General features: G+C 40.2%; 1 non-coding gene across 1 annotated transcript; it reads left to right on the forward strand.

The window, feature by feature from the left end:
* The first annotated feature begins 9,923 nt into the window (after nucleotides 1–9,923).
* TRNAF-GAA (transfer RNA phenylalanine (anticodon GAA)) lies at nucleotides 9,924–9,996 on the forward strand. The gene has a single exon. It is a non-coding gene; the product is annotated as a tRNA-Phe (tRNA).
* The last annotated feature ends 4,928 nt before the right edge of the window (nucleotides 9,997–14,924 follow it).

Consider the following 14,924-nt stretch of genomic DNA (forward strand, 5'->3'; position numbering starts at 1 on the left):
TCCACATACACAAGATTGTGTTTATGAGTCCAAGTCTCAATCTTGGACCCTAATTCACTTGTGTAACAAACAATGTCTTTATCTTCTCAATCATGAGTCCACACTTCTCATTTCATCCTCCATAGCTTCCGGTTTTGCCATGCTCTAGATCCCACATTTCTCACATGGTATCAGAGCCCAGTTGGGCATGGCATTGCTTCTCCAGCCTCTCTTGATTCCTCTCAATCTCTATCCAGCTCACATCCAACTCAGTGTGAGTGTATGACTCCAATCTCTCACTTGAACCCCATAGCCACTGTTTGGCAGCCATAGCCAGACAGAACCTACAGCTCTTGGAGCTTCCTGATCTCCTTCCACAAGCCATATCATAAGTCTATTTCTTCTATGAATATCTCCCCTAGGTCAGGGCGCTGCTCCTCATCACGACAAACACCAACATTGCTCATCATCGAGCCCAGCATTGCGGAAATTCGAGCTCGCTATTCAAATCTGCGCCTGTTTCAGTCGTACTACTGGATCTCCACGCACAAGCTGCGATTCACTCTGCAACCATAGGGCTTTGTAAGCCCATGACCTAAGCTACCTTCAGCTCGAGTTTGACGCCAGATGATCGTGTTTATGGGCTGATGTAGCAGAAAAACTAGTCAGGCTAAAAACCCTAACTATGGAACTCCATAGCTATTTTGTCTCAAGCTTTCATTTCACTTGATTTTCCTCATTGGCTTGAGTCAAGCTAAACCCTGCCACTTTGATTCACTGATTTGATTAGTCTCCAACAACATTTGTCCATCAAATCAAGGAGGGGAGATCTCTGAAGCACTTAAAGACCATTGAAGATTTGAAGACCTCTCATAGACTTGAGCTCCAAAGCTTCATTTTCTTACTCTTTTCACTCAACTGAAGGTTTTGCTAATCTGATCTGAGTATTTACTTAGTGTTCAGCAAGATCTTACTAGCAAGGAGGGGACTCAAACAACGGGTTCATCAAGCAAAGGATCGGCATCAAGAATCACCATCTTCAACTCTAGTATCCCTTGATACTTAAGAGTGTTGATTTAACACTATCTTCACTTGTGTTTTTTGACACATTGAAGATCAATTTGGTTGCCACTTACTCACAGATTTGAAGCAAATTCTTGGTCATATCTATGATAACCAAGAAGATTTCTATGCACTTCATGAAAAGTAACATGACCTGTGTTGCTTATCTACACTACATAGAAGATTTTTGTGATCTACTTGCAGAGAGACATGGAGTTGTTCATACTAAAGTGCAATCAATGATTCCATCTAAAGTTTTTGAAGACACTTCAGTTACCTTGGCCATCATGAAGAATGAGATGTCTTTGCTTGAGGGGGACAAAGACATGGACATGAAGACGAAAGCTGCAAGCAAAGTCAAAGAAGAACTAGACCAAGAAGACCATAAAATCAAAGAGCAAAGGAAGAAGGACAATAAGAAGATCAGCCATGAAGACCAAAAGAACACATCATTCAAAGCTGAAGAACCAAAGATGAAAGACAAGAAGTTTTTCCATGCTGACAAAGAGAAATCATATGCTGAAAAAGACCACAAGGGCCTATCGGTCCTTGTCTCTCATTTTCTGTTTTAAAAGCATTGTACCTGCCTTAATGTTCCTTTCATAAGCTTTGTAAACTTCTCATGTAGCCTTGTACTACAGCCTCTGTACACTTTGTGAGGCCCCTGTTACAGCCTCTGGATGTCCATCATGTTTTGGTACCCACACTTAGCCTTTTTCTGCGACAGCCTCTGGTGTTTTGCCATGTTTGTGGTGTGCCCACACTTTGCAGGTGGTTCTCATTACAGCCTCTACACACTTTGTGCCTTTCTAGTTGTGATTGAGGAGGCGTGTTGAGAATCAGCAATCACACTCACTAAACAGCCTCTTTGTATGGAGCTTCAGGGTCAAGGATATGCAGGCTAACTTATCCCATATGCACAATGGTGCCTATTGCAGTTTCCTACTTTCCTATAAAGCATTGTACTTGCTTCCTTTCTTAATGCAATGATAATACTCTTTTCTTTTCAGTGAAGTGTCAATGTCATTGTCCACATACACAAGATTGTGTTTATGAGACCAAGTCTCAATCTTGGAACCTAATTCACTTGTGTAACAAACAGCGTCTTTGTCTTCTCAATCATGAGTCCACACTTCTCATTTCATCCTCCATAGCTTCCGGTTTTGCCATGCTCTAGATCCTGCATTTCTCACAAGTATGCCACCTTATTTAGTTGAGTTTGGTTTGAGACCCATATATAGGGTTCTTCTATTTCTTTGTACTTGTGTTCTTTTTGGCTTACAAAACTAAGAAGAGGAAAACTGTTTTCAACCTCCACCTTTGTGTGTATTCCCCCATTGTGCAAGTGAGAAAGCTACAAGTGAGACTCATTCCTTCTCTTCCACAATCTTGGCATGGTATCAGAGCATGGTTCGTGGTAAGGAGCTCAAGAAAGCAAACCAAGTTCGCGGTGTTCTGGTAAGAGGACCAGTGTTGCTTTCATTTTTCGAGTTTGGGAGCAAGTTTTTGCAGGTAGCACAGCCGGAAAGTGCAAGAGTGCATTATCTCAGATTGAGACACCCTTTGATGTGTAGCAAGAGGGCAGTATATGCTACGGGCGAGGGCTTTAGCCCTCGATTGCCTTGTTTTTTTTTATTTGAGGCTATTTCGGGGCCTGTTTTGGAGGCAAAAGTTTTATGCACGCACTCAGGAAAAGGCCCTGTTTTTGTCGTGTGACCACAGTTCTACAGATCGGTGAAAAGTTACCATAGAAATTGCATCGTATGCCTGTGCGCAGAGACATTGGGAGTTACAGAATAATCCTTGTTGCCTGTTGATGCAAAATCATCACTAGGAAGTGACTATGTGGTCAAATACCACTTTCGTCAGTTTTGCAGATTTGCCCTTGTGAGGCTGAAGCTGTGTTTTTTGCAGTGACAGAATTTTTTGCAATGTTCTGTAATGGCGTCTGATTCTCTTTCACAGATTTTCACTGAAAAGCTTGACAAGAACAACTTTCAAGCATGGAAGTTTAGAATGACAAATTTCCTTATGGGAAAAGGATATTGGGAATTCGTTGCAGGAAATGAAGAAGAACCAATTCTTCTTGATGTTCCCAATCAACAGCAAATGCAAGCATTTAAAGGATGGCATGAGAGAGCCAGAAAAGTTATGTACTAGCTATCTATCAGTATTTCAGACTCTATGATTGTGTATATTTAGGATGCAAGTACGCCAAAGGAGGCATGGGATACTTTGTCAAAAATGTATAGCACAAATACGCAAGCCAAGAAAATGCAACTCAAGCAAGAGTTGCACAATGTGCAAAGAGAAAGTATGAGCATCAATTACTACCACATGAAGGTAAAGAAGATTGCAGATGCACTTGCTTCCATTGGGTCGCCAGTGGAAGATGATGATTTAGTTTCTGTGACCTTGAATGGTCTGCAAAAGGATTATGCACAGTTCCGAACATCCATTTCCGTCCGTGAAAAATTTTTTGATTTTGAGGAGTTGATTGCTCTTCTAATTTATGAGGAGCTGAGAAATGGTGGTGCATCTTCTTCGGGAGGAACTCCAAAAGAAACTGTCTTCTACTCAAATGCTGGAAGAGGTAGAGGCAGAGGTAGAGGAGGCCAATCTGGAGGCCGTGTTAGAAATTAGAATATGCAGCAAACTCAAGAAAACCAGTCCTATGGAGGAGGGCGTGGTAACTGTAGAGGCAGGGGGAGCCAAAGAGGTCGTGGTGGATGGCAAAGAGGCCAAAATGCAAACAACAATGTTGAATGCTACTACTGTGGTAAAATGGGTCGTATGGCTAAAGACTGCTATAAACAGCAGAATGACATCATGAATGGAAAATTGCAACAAGGGAATTATGCATCTTCTAGTAGACAGGATGATGACAGAAATGAGCATTTGTTTATGGTGCAACACATGAATAATTATGTGACAAGTGTAGAAGAAAGCAACGAAGTGTGGTATGTTGACTCAAGTGCGTCAAACCACATGACAGGTCATGCAGAATGGATGCAGGATGCAAGGAAAATGGAAAAATTAGGATTTGTGGAGACTGGTGATGATACTGCACATCCTATTGTGCAGATTGGAAATTTTCCTTTGTCTATGCAGGATGGGAAAAAGAAATACCTGTCAGACGTATTTCATGTCCAGAATATCACCAAGAATCTGGTTTCTGTTGGTCAAATGGTTGAGCAGGGCTTGCAGGTCATATTTAATACTCATGGATGCTTTGTTGAGGATATGAAAAATAAAGGTCGCTTGATAGCGAAAGGAAATAAGAAGGACAGAATGTTTACATTGGATGCAGACATGCATGAATTGAGTGCAGCAATGTTTGCACATGGGACCGGTGTGGTAGCAGATATTGATATCTGGCATAAACGCATTGGTCATGTTAATGTACAGCAACTTAAATCAATGCATGCCCAAAATATTGTTGCAAGATTGCCTAAATTCAAGGTTGTAGAAATGCATAAGGTATGTGAAGCCTGTCAATTTGGAAAACATGCAAGGAAACCATTTCCTAGACATGTTCAAGAGAGTAAGAAGCCATTGGAATTAATCCACTCTGATGTGTGGACTACTAAAGCTGCATCTATTGGAGGCTGTCATGATTTTGTCACTTTTATTGATGACTATAGCAGAAAAGTTTGGGTGTATTTTATGAAAAAGAAAAGTGAAGTGTTTGGGCATTTCAAAACTCTTAAAGCTATGGTTGAAAAAAAAACATGCCTGCAAATAAAATGTCTAAGGTCAGATGGAGGGGGAGAGTACCTCTCAAATGAGTTTGCAAGGTTCCTATAGGAGAATGGCATAAAGCGGCAATATTCATGCAATCATACCCCACAACAAAATGGAATTGCAGAAAGGAAAAGCAAGCATATTGGAGAGGTATCTCGTGCCATGCTCAACGAAAAAGACTTGCCAGATTTTTATTAGGCTGAAGCAGTTGCTACAGCAGTCTACATAATGAACAGGACTCCCACTGCAGTAATACATGGGATGAATCCAGAGGAGAGGTATACTGGTAGGAAACCAGACATTTCTCATTTGAAAATTTTTTGTTGCATTGCCTATGTTCATGTGCCAGATGAGTTGAGATCCAAGTTGGATCCAAAAGCTGAGAAGTGCATCTTTATTGGTTACTCTCTGTAGGCAGAAAGGGTATAGATGCTATAACCCTTCTACTCGTAAGTTTACAGTGAACAGAGATGTTGTTTTTGATGAGATGAGTAGCTGGTATAAACCAGTAAATGTGATTGATGATGTAGATGCGCAAAATGGTAATATTGCACAGAATTCACAGCAGCAGTCACAAAATATTAGTGGACCTGGAGTGTCCTCTAGCAGTGGTTCACATTCTTCGCCATTGATAGGCAGATTGAGATCAGGAGAATCTCCTCAAAACAATGCAGATAGTGGTATGCAGGTTTCACGAAAAGGAAAAGAGAAGGTAGATCAGCCCATGTTTGATGTGAATGCAGGTCACTCTTATGTGGATGGTGAATCCAGTGGCTCAAAACAGAGCATTGATGATGAGTTGGGTATTCTTTCTATTGTTACACCTGGAATAAGGAAGACCAGGGATGTTTTGAGAGCACCTGGGAGTAAACCGCAGGTCTACCAGAGCTAGGTATCCTGTGGATAGGCTGAAATATGATGGATTTACAGCCATTCACTATGTCTATATGGTCAAAGTGATACAGGAACCAGAACCCACTTCTTTTGAGCAAGCCATGGGAAAAGAAAATGGGAGAAAGCCATGGATGAAGAAATGGATGCCTTGGAAGCAAATGCTACATGGGAATTGGTACCTTTGCCTAAAGATAAGAATGCAATTGGTTGTAAGTGGGTTTATAAGGTGAAGCACAATGCAGATGGTTCTATGAATAGATACAAGGCAAGATTAGTAGTCAAGGGGTATGCACAAACATATGGCATTGATTATGAAAAAACATTCAGTCTGGTTGCAGGGATGGCAACCGTAAGAGCAGTCATTGCTATGGCTTCATCAAAGGAATGGTCTTTACATCAAATGGATATAAAGAATGCCTTCTTGCATGGTGATTTGCAAGAAGAGGTCTATATGGAGCAGCCACCAGGTTATGTACATGCTATTCATCCTGAGTTTGTTTGTAGGTTGAAGAAAGCATTGTATGGCTTGAAGCAAGCACCTAGAGCATGGTCTGCTGACAAGATAGGACAGTATCTTATCACTATTGGCTTTCAGGTTTCCGAGGCAGATTTTTCACTTTATGTGAGAAAAACAGAGAAAGGTATTATGCTACTTGTCATTTATGTTGATGATTTGATTATGATAGGTGATAGTGATGAAGATATCCTTCATGTGAAAATGCTATTGAAGCAGAAGTTAGAGATAAAGGATTTGGGAGAGCAGCGTTATTTCTTGGGCATTAAGGTGATTAAATCACCAAGTGGAATACGACTCTTGCAGAGGCAGTATGGATTGGACATGCTATCCAAATATGGGATGATAGGTTGTAAGCCTATTTCAGTTCCTCTGGAGCAGAATATGAAGCTGAGCACAGATGCAGGTGAGCTTCTGGAAGACCCTACTATGTATAGACGCATAGTAGGAAGTTTGATTTATATGACTATTACCAGGCCAGATTTGAGCTATGTTGTTGGATTGCTAAGTCAATTTATGCAGGCTCCAAGGAAACCGCATTTGGATGTGGCTAGACGCATACTCAGGTATGTAAAGTCCACATTGCAATATGGACTATTTTATGAGACTAGGGTTCGGATACAATTGCATGGATACACTAATGCTGATTGGGCTGGTAGTATTTCTGATAGACGATCTACCAGTGGATATGTGTTCTCTTTTGGGAGTGCTACAGTCACTTGGAGCAGCAAGAAACAGCCTACAGTTTCCTTGTTGAGCACAGAGGCTGAGTACAGGGGTGCAGCAATGGCTGGATGTGAGGTAGCTTGGTTGCATAAGCTACTTTATGATATGCATCAACCTACAGATGGGCCAGTTGTCATTTATTGTGACAACATGAGCACTATACACTTGGCAAATAACCCAGTCTATCATGCTAGAACAAAGCACATTGAGGTGCATTATCACTATGTACGGGAGAGGGTTTTACTAGGTCTTATTGATCTAGTTTATGTCAGCACAGAGGATCAGGTAGCTGACATATTCACGAAGGCATTGGGCGCGGAGAAGCTGCACAAGTTCAGAGACCTACTTGGTGTGCAAGAATTGGGATTGAGCTCAAGGGGGAGTGTTGAGATATCGAGCTCCACTCGTGATATGCCAGGGTGACCGTTGTGCATTTATGTCACTAACTTGTTAGCTGCAGATGCGGTTAGTACACCGCCCATGAATAATAGCTAGATGACAGCTATCCTTATCTACTCTAGTTTGTGGCTCAGTTAGTATGCCACCTTAGTTAGTTGAGTTTGGTTTGAGACACATATATAGGGTTCTTCTATTTCTATGTACTTGTGTTCTTTTTGGCTTACACAACTAAGAAGAGGAAAACTGTTTTCAGCCTCCACCTTTGTGTGTATTCCCCCATTGTGCAAGTGAGAAAGCTACAAGTGAGACTCCTTCCTTCTCTCCCACAATCTTGACATTCTTCTCCTTCTTCACCTTCTCTCTCTCTTCTTCTCTTCTCTCTCCCTCTTCTTCTCTTCTCTCTCCCACTCCTCCTTCTTCTCTCCCACTTCCTCCCTTCTCTCTCCCACTCCTTCTTCTTCTTCTCTTCTTCTTCTCACACTATCCACGGGGGCCCACAGTCATCAAGTCAGTTGGAGGGGCCAATGGGGCTGCCTTTACGTCAGCAGGGGGCTGCAGCGTCAGTCAAAGGGGCCAGGGGGGCTGCCAGACAGGACAATGCCAGGGGTGGCACCTGCAGCAAACAGGGGGGGCCTATGGATGACGAGGAGGAGGGGTGGTCTTATAAGGGGAGGCGCAGCTATCCGCCGCCACCTGGGCTGCATGCCCCCCCCCCTTCTCCCACTTCACTCCCTCTCTCTCCCCCCGACATACTATTGGGAAGGGACAGAGAGGGAAAAAAATTTTGAAAAAAATAAGAAAATGAGGGGGGGGGGGGTTTCCTATGGGGCACGGGGACATTACAGATGAGAATACTTATCCTTCAAAATATTTTTTGCTACTGTTGTGATGTTGCTCGTTCTTTTTCTTACTCATTGTTTGGGATACCTTTTGAGGCATGCAAAGAAGCTATATAGCATATTCATCTAGCGGGGCATTTGGGTATTAAAGGAGATATTCCTACTTTGCATAGAGATGGTCAAAGTGCCATCACTTCATTAAGGATGTACTTGAGGACAAGTGAATTGAGCTTGTCAAGATTCATATGGATGAGAACCTTGCAAATATTCTCATGAAGAGTTTATCTTCTAAGTTCTTTCCACTCTCTAGATTATTGATGGGCATTGTATAGCATCTTTAGTGTTTATTCTCCCTTAAAGGTACATTGGCCTTTAATTGGGAGGTCATTGGGATAAAGGGTAATGGCCAAAAGCTAGGCGGGTACCCCTTGTACATGTACATGTAGTACCATCATATATAAGTTAAGACAATGAAGAATATGCACTATAACTTCTTATATGCTTCTCTCTCTCTCTCTCTCTCTCTCTCTCTCTCTCTCTCTCTCTCTCTCTCTCTCTCTCTCTCTCTCTCTCTTCCATTGACTATGCATTCCACCATCTCTTCCTCTAAGTTGGGAGTCAAATTCAACTTATTGCACACATGAGTTTAATTTAGGTTATTGCTACTTTAAACCATGTCAACTAGAACTACCTTGGGGTGCTTTACATTGGGGGGAGTTCAAAGAGAGAGAGAGAGAGAGAGAGAGAGAGAGAGAGAGAGAGAGAGAGAGAGAGAGAGAGAGAGAGAGAGAGAGCCTAGACCGAAGTAGTTTCTCCTTATGTGTTAGCATCAACAAATTCAATGCAAATGCAAGCTTGTATCCTCCATTCTTCTCCCCCACTTGGTTGAACGGCTCAAAGCTTTTCTAAATTTAAAAAAATAAATCTCAAAGCTTTAAGGGGTTGCTATGTAGCGCACCTTGTATGGTTGCCATGTGGCTAGTTTCCAAATGCTTTTGATAATATATACTAGGTGCTTTGCACCAAGATCAATGCACATGGGTGAGTGGGCATGTTGTTGTGTGTGGGTGGGCGGGGGCCGAGGATGCGACGCACAAAGTAATTTTATTAGGGGGATATATGCATGACACTTGGCAGCTCTCCCAAAAGCTATGCGTAATAGAAGTAGAATATTAAAGATTAAAGTTTAAAAATAAAGACTAAATCTTAAAGTTGTTTGTGTGCATGTGTGTGTGTGTGTGTGGGGGGGGGGGGGGGGGGGGGGGGGGGGGGTTATATGTGCATGCATGTGTGTGTGTGTGTGTGTGTGTGTGTGTGTGCATTTTAAAATATTGATGGTTAAAGCTAAAGTATTTTTGTATACTTATGAAAATGTGTTATTGTTGTCATGCCTTGCTAAGACATCTCCATGACACCAACACCAGAAAGCTTCAAAGCATCCAAATTAGAATGTTCACCATATGTGACCTTGTTAATCAAATATTTTAGAGGCTTATAGATTATTATACTAGCATAGAAGTAAGATCCAAAATTTGAACTAACATATCCTTGAAACCCAAACGACCTAAGCTTAGGACCCCGTCTGCTTAATGTAATAATTGGAAATAACATTAACAAATAAATGGAGAGAGCAAAGAAGGCTGGTAACCGCCCAAAAGAGTCACGAATTACCTATTAAAGGTCGACAATATAGCTAAATGTCTATATTTAAGGTGCTTAGATTAATAATGTTTATATATACTAAATGTAACAAGGAACCTTATCAAGCGGGGATAGCTCAGTTGGGAGAGCGTCAGACTGAAGATCTGAAGGTCGCGTGTTCGATCCACGCTCACCGCAAGAGACAAAGAAATCTGGTCGTTTTTTATCACAGGGCGGTCTTTTACACGATATTACCGTCCTCCCCACATTGTCGTCGTTGTTTTGCAAATGGACATTTGGATTTATTATCTTTTGTAAGACGATAAGCACTACACATGCGCTATGATACTTATTGACGCATAGGCTTGGGTAGAGCAATTGAATTCCGTCAACTAACATTCTTTGGCTCCCAACACCCTTAGCCTCTATATATACATTAGCCTTTCTTTGATTGCTTACAAAATGCTCAATGTAACTTCCCATTTTTACACTATTGTTCTTTTAGTGCTTCACACTAGGGTTTGAAGTATCCGAATAAAAAACAAGTACAGTGCTTCGCATCCTAGTGCACGTTTCATAAGGCAAGAGGGTTAGCAAGTGGTTGAGGCACAAAGAAACCAACTCTTAGAGACCCCAAAACTTTTGTGTTATACATAAGTATTTATGTATTTAAGAACTATGCACCTAGGCCATACAAATTAGGTCACAAAAATGGAGTGTAGTTCATCCCCCTAAGCCACGCTTCCCACAACAAGAGTGTTGTTGGCCATAAGAAATCTACACGTGTATTTTGTTTTTGTGACCACATACCCCATTGCCGGGGGCGCGAGGGAGGGAACTAATTGTGTAGAGTGGGAAACCTTTTACGCCCCCTCCTCCCTAAAGGATCCACATGATGTATACAAAGATAAAAAATGAAATATATGTGCATTGCATTATTTATATTATCATTTCGTATTGTATGATATCCATATATTATATATATGTGTAATACAAGATTAATATCATTACATATGTTCACACACACACACACGTTTTCTTTTCTTGATGCTTCATGTGGTAGGGCTATGGTTCCTTGGAGAGAACCTTTTCAAACAATGCTTTCCTTGCTAGCTTGTAAGGGTTCCCAATTTGCAGCCTAATGGAAAACCTGAAAGCATGTGATCCTACAAATTCGATAGAGAAGGATAATAAGGTTTAAAGGACTAATATATTGAGAGAGAGAGAGAGAGAGAGCACAAATTCTCTCCACCCAATGTGCATGTAGTTTTAAGCTACACCTTATTAATGCTATTTACCACTATTACATAATATAAGTTATAAAAAACCAAGAAATAGTAATAATATTTTAGTGTAGAACATTTATTAAAATTATAAGGACTGTTTGGGCATTTTTAACACTCCCAAAGTTTTAAAAACTGAGAATAGAGGCAATGTTTGTTCTATACTACTTTACCTAGGAGGCTAAGTGCTATCAAAAGACATTGGCTTAGGTATTTAAGCATGTGTTCAATGTAGCATTAGGCCTAGTTTACTTTAGAGAAATGGAATTCAAGATTGCATGTAACTCAACATTATTGCATACATTCATGACCGCATTGATTGTAAATACATTGCACTCCTCATTATTATGTGTATTCATGACCACATTGAGTGTAAGTATACTACCTTAATCGTCGTATAGTCTACATTCCAATGCATTACCTTCTGCACCTCAATGTATTCATGTTTCCTATTTGCACTAGAATCTAGGCCTACCCTACCCTATTGTGTCTTTTATAAAAGCACACGTCAACACTGAAGTCAACATGAGCATCATAGTCATAACCAACATCCGAATTCATAATCAATACCAAGGTAAATCGACACTGTTGATCAATGGCTCTATGCACAATCCTACCTTGCCAAGCTTTATAGAATGATAGACATCTAGATTATCAAATTGGGTTGGTATGGTCCCATCAAGCCCTTCACATTGTTGAACTTGAGTAGAAAGAGAGCAACTTTGAATGTCATGAGAGAGAAACATGGAGGGGGGAAGAGTGATAATAGGCCGATGAAATAATGAAGGGTACTGATCATCCATGGTAGAGTTGGTAGAGGGGAAGGATGAAGGTGGATTCTTTGATATGGTGAGTGTACAAAGAATTTAGGCCGATCATAGTGTCCACCTCCACCATGTGTCTAGCAACATGAACCTTTAAGGTGTAGAATGACTCTCCCACGTTTGTGTGCACCTTCGTGTGGCAGATGTTCTCAACTCAATGAGCATGCAGTTCAAGAGATATAGTGCATGTAGGCCTAGAAGGCCACTAAACATCTAGGTTGAGGTGTTTCAAGGCCAAGTAGCTTGCTAAGCTATTGAGAAATAGCATGATAGGCTATGTGCGAGGTCCCTACAACCAAACACAATGGTTGCTCCATAGCAACATCAAACATAATAGTTGCACCATAGCATCAACATGAGAGAGAGAGGAGTCTCTTTTTAATAAATTTATTCATTTTAATAAAAGAAAATGCACTAGAAATTGTGAGAGCTTCCTTAGCTTTGGGAGACTTTTTGATGCTTTAGAAAGAGAAATTTGGTAAATCTTTGAATAATGTACAAAATAGATATGTTGTTACATCAACTAACTTTCTTGAGCATTGAAAATTTCTTGGCTTTATCAGTGTGTCAACCTTTGTTTGATTGCTAATAAAAAGCTCAATATGATCTCCATCTTAGCCTTCAATGCTATCTCAGCTAGATACTTACTTCATCTATATCTGTACTATACATTAATGAAAGCTTTTGAGGACTTCAAACTTGTTAGTCACATATAGAACTTGCGAAAGCCTCCATGTTGCATGACATATCATTGAACCATCACTCTTTCTCTTCTAATTGAGCAAATAGCCGCCCCCCCCCCACCCACACACACACATTGTGTGTGTGTGTGTGTGTGTGTGTGTGTGTGTGTGTGTGTGTGTGTGTGTGTGTGTGTGTGTGTGTGTGTGTGTGTGTGTGTGTGTGTGTGTGTGTGTGTGTGTGTGTGTGTGTGTCTTTCTCACGTTATTATTACATTATTGATGATATAGTAGTACACTAGCATATAATTATTACATGATTAATATAATACTATGTAGATTAATATGTGTATTTTATAGTCAACCGAGAACTGGACACCTACGATTTTCACTAGCCAATTTTTTAGCACCCCAAATGGTTTCACTCTCATACCATTTGCTTGTGTGACATTGAACTTAGCAGTCTCAATAGCTGGGTTTCCCCAAGTCTGAAGCACTGCGTGGCTAAGCACACTAACCCCAGCTCCCGTGTCTACAATTTCTCGTTGTGTCGCCTAGGGCTAGGACCGGTAAAACTGCATGCATCTCGGTGCCCTCCCAGAAGGCATTAACATGCAATAATAACACATAAATAGAATGTATATTAATGATTAAATATTATTATAGGTATAGTAATATTATTACACTTAATGTTTTAGTTAATATATTTTATTATTTATAATAAATTTAATATTATCAACTACTGTTCATATATTATACCTTAATGGTAAATTTACTTTGAAACACCAATGTATGAAGTGTCTTTTAATGCATGGGCCACAAAACAAAAAGCAATGATGCCTATTTGTGGAGAATGCTTGGCCAATGACACTCTTGTTGCACAAGACATTGCTTAGTGTACACGTGCACTACAGTTTTTATAACGCTCCACGAAGTGCAAACCTAGGCCTAGAGCACCTAATGCCCCTTTCAAAGTAATTTACTCCCATATGTACCTCAAACCAAAAGTTCCAATTGTGTTTCGTACTTTAAAGGCTTCCTAATCCAAGCACATATTTATATGAATTCTTGAAACTAGTATGCATCATTGCATTTTGTAATTAGCTTTCCAACATTCCTAAAATAGAGGAGAAATTGAATTTGTCACTCTATTTATAGTCGACAATAATGAAAGATAGTCCAAAATTCTAAGGTCTATCCATTTATTTTTTTAGTAATGTGTCCTTGATTGTATTCAATAGTAAAGTGTAATGTTTACATCATCCTCATAGACATGCTAGTAACTTCATAATCAATGTTCTTACAACTCTAAACGAGCTTGATTTCAAGGCAAAAGACTATAGAACTCTCTTTAAAAAATTCTCAAAAATGGAGCCTAACTAACCCATTTCCTATTTTTCCAACATTTGTGGGTCTCCTCATAGCTCCAAAAAAGGTGTTTTGACTATTCTTATTTATTTCTACACAATGGACACATGGGCAAAGGGTTACTCTACTTAATCATATCCTTGGTGGGCAACTTGTTTGCTAGAATTACCCACATCATCAAATTGAGCTTGAAGGATGGTGTCAATCCCTCTCCATACTCTCTTCATCCTCTACTTCCATGTCTTCAATGTGCCCCTAGGATCATCCCTTTGCCATTTTTGAGCCTTCGTATTATACTAGATTAAATATTTCTTTTTATTTAAATGAAGCATTATTTTACCTTGATGTGTTATCCACCATCTTAAAAGTTCTCCTACCTCTAACTAAATTGCAATTGGTTGACTGCCTTTTATCTTGGAAAACACTTCATGTAGCCACTTTGCTTTTGCTTTGATTAGCCCAAATCTTGTAATGATTGATCCCATGTGGTAGAACTCCAATGTACCGAGTCCCATAGGTCATACCATGTCTGGGAAGCATAGGTTTTGACATGGTTGGGCACCATTTTTGTTGATAGGTTGCATTTTTCCACCAAATTTATTGACTCAGTGAACCATCTCTTCTACCTTTTCTATCTCCACTCCATTCCATTACAAGCACGCTGCCACTCTTTTACCTTTTCTATCTCCACTCCAATGCAAGTAGGTCGACACTTCCTTCTAGTTTTCAAATACTTTTCTATGCTATTTCTGATTGTTTAAGCTTAATCTTCACTTCTTTGCAAAATACAACATCCTAGCATTGCAATCTAGCAATTTATCTCCTATTACTTTAGCTCCAATAATCCATGTTCTTACTACTATTGCCCATGGCTAGGTTGATCCTAATAACTTTAGTAGTTGGAATAGCATGCTTTCTAACTTCTCCCTAAATGACTCTAGTCCACATCACCCTTGCCTTTGGACCTAGTC

Source organism: Lygodium microphyllum, chromosome 8 (assembly GCF_053477565.2).
Source record: "Lygodium microphyllum isolate KBCC chromosome 8, Lygodium_microphyllum_v1.1.10, whole genome shotgun sequence".
Classification (NCBI taxonomy): Eukaryota; Viridiplantae; Streptophyta; class Polypodiopsida; order Schizaeales; family Lygodiaceae; genus Lygodium; species Lygodium microphyllum.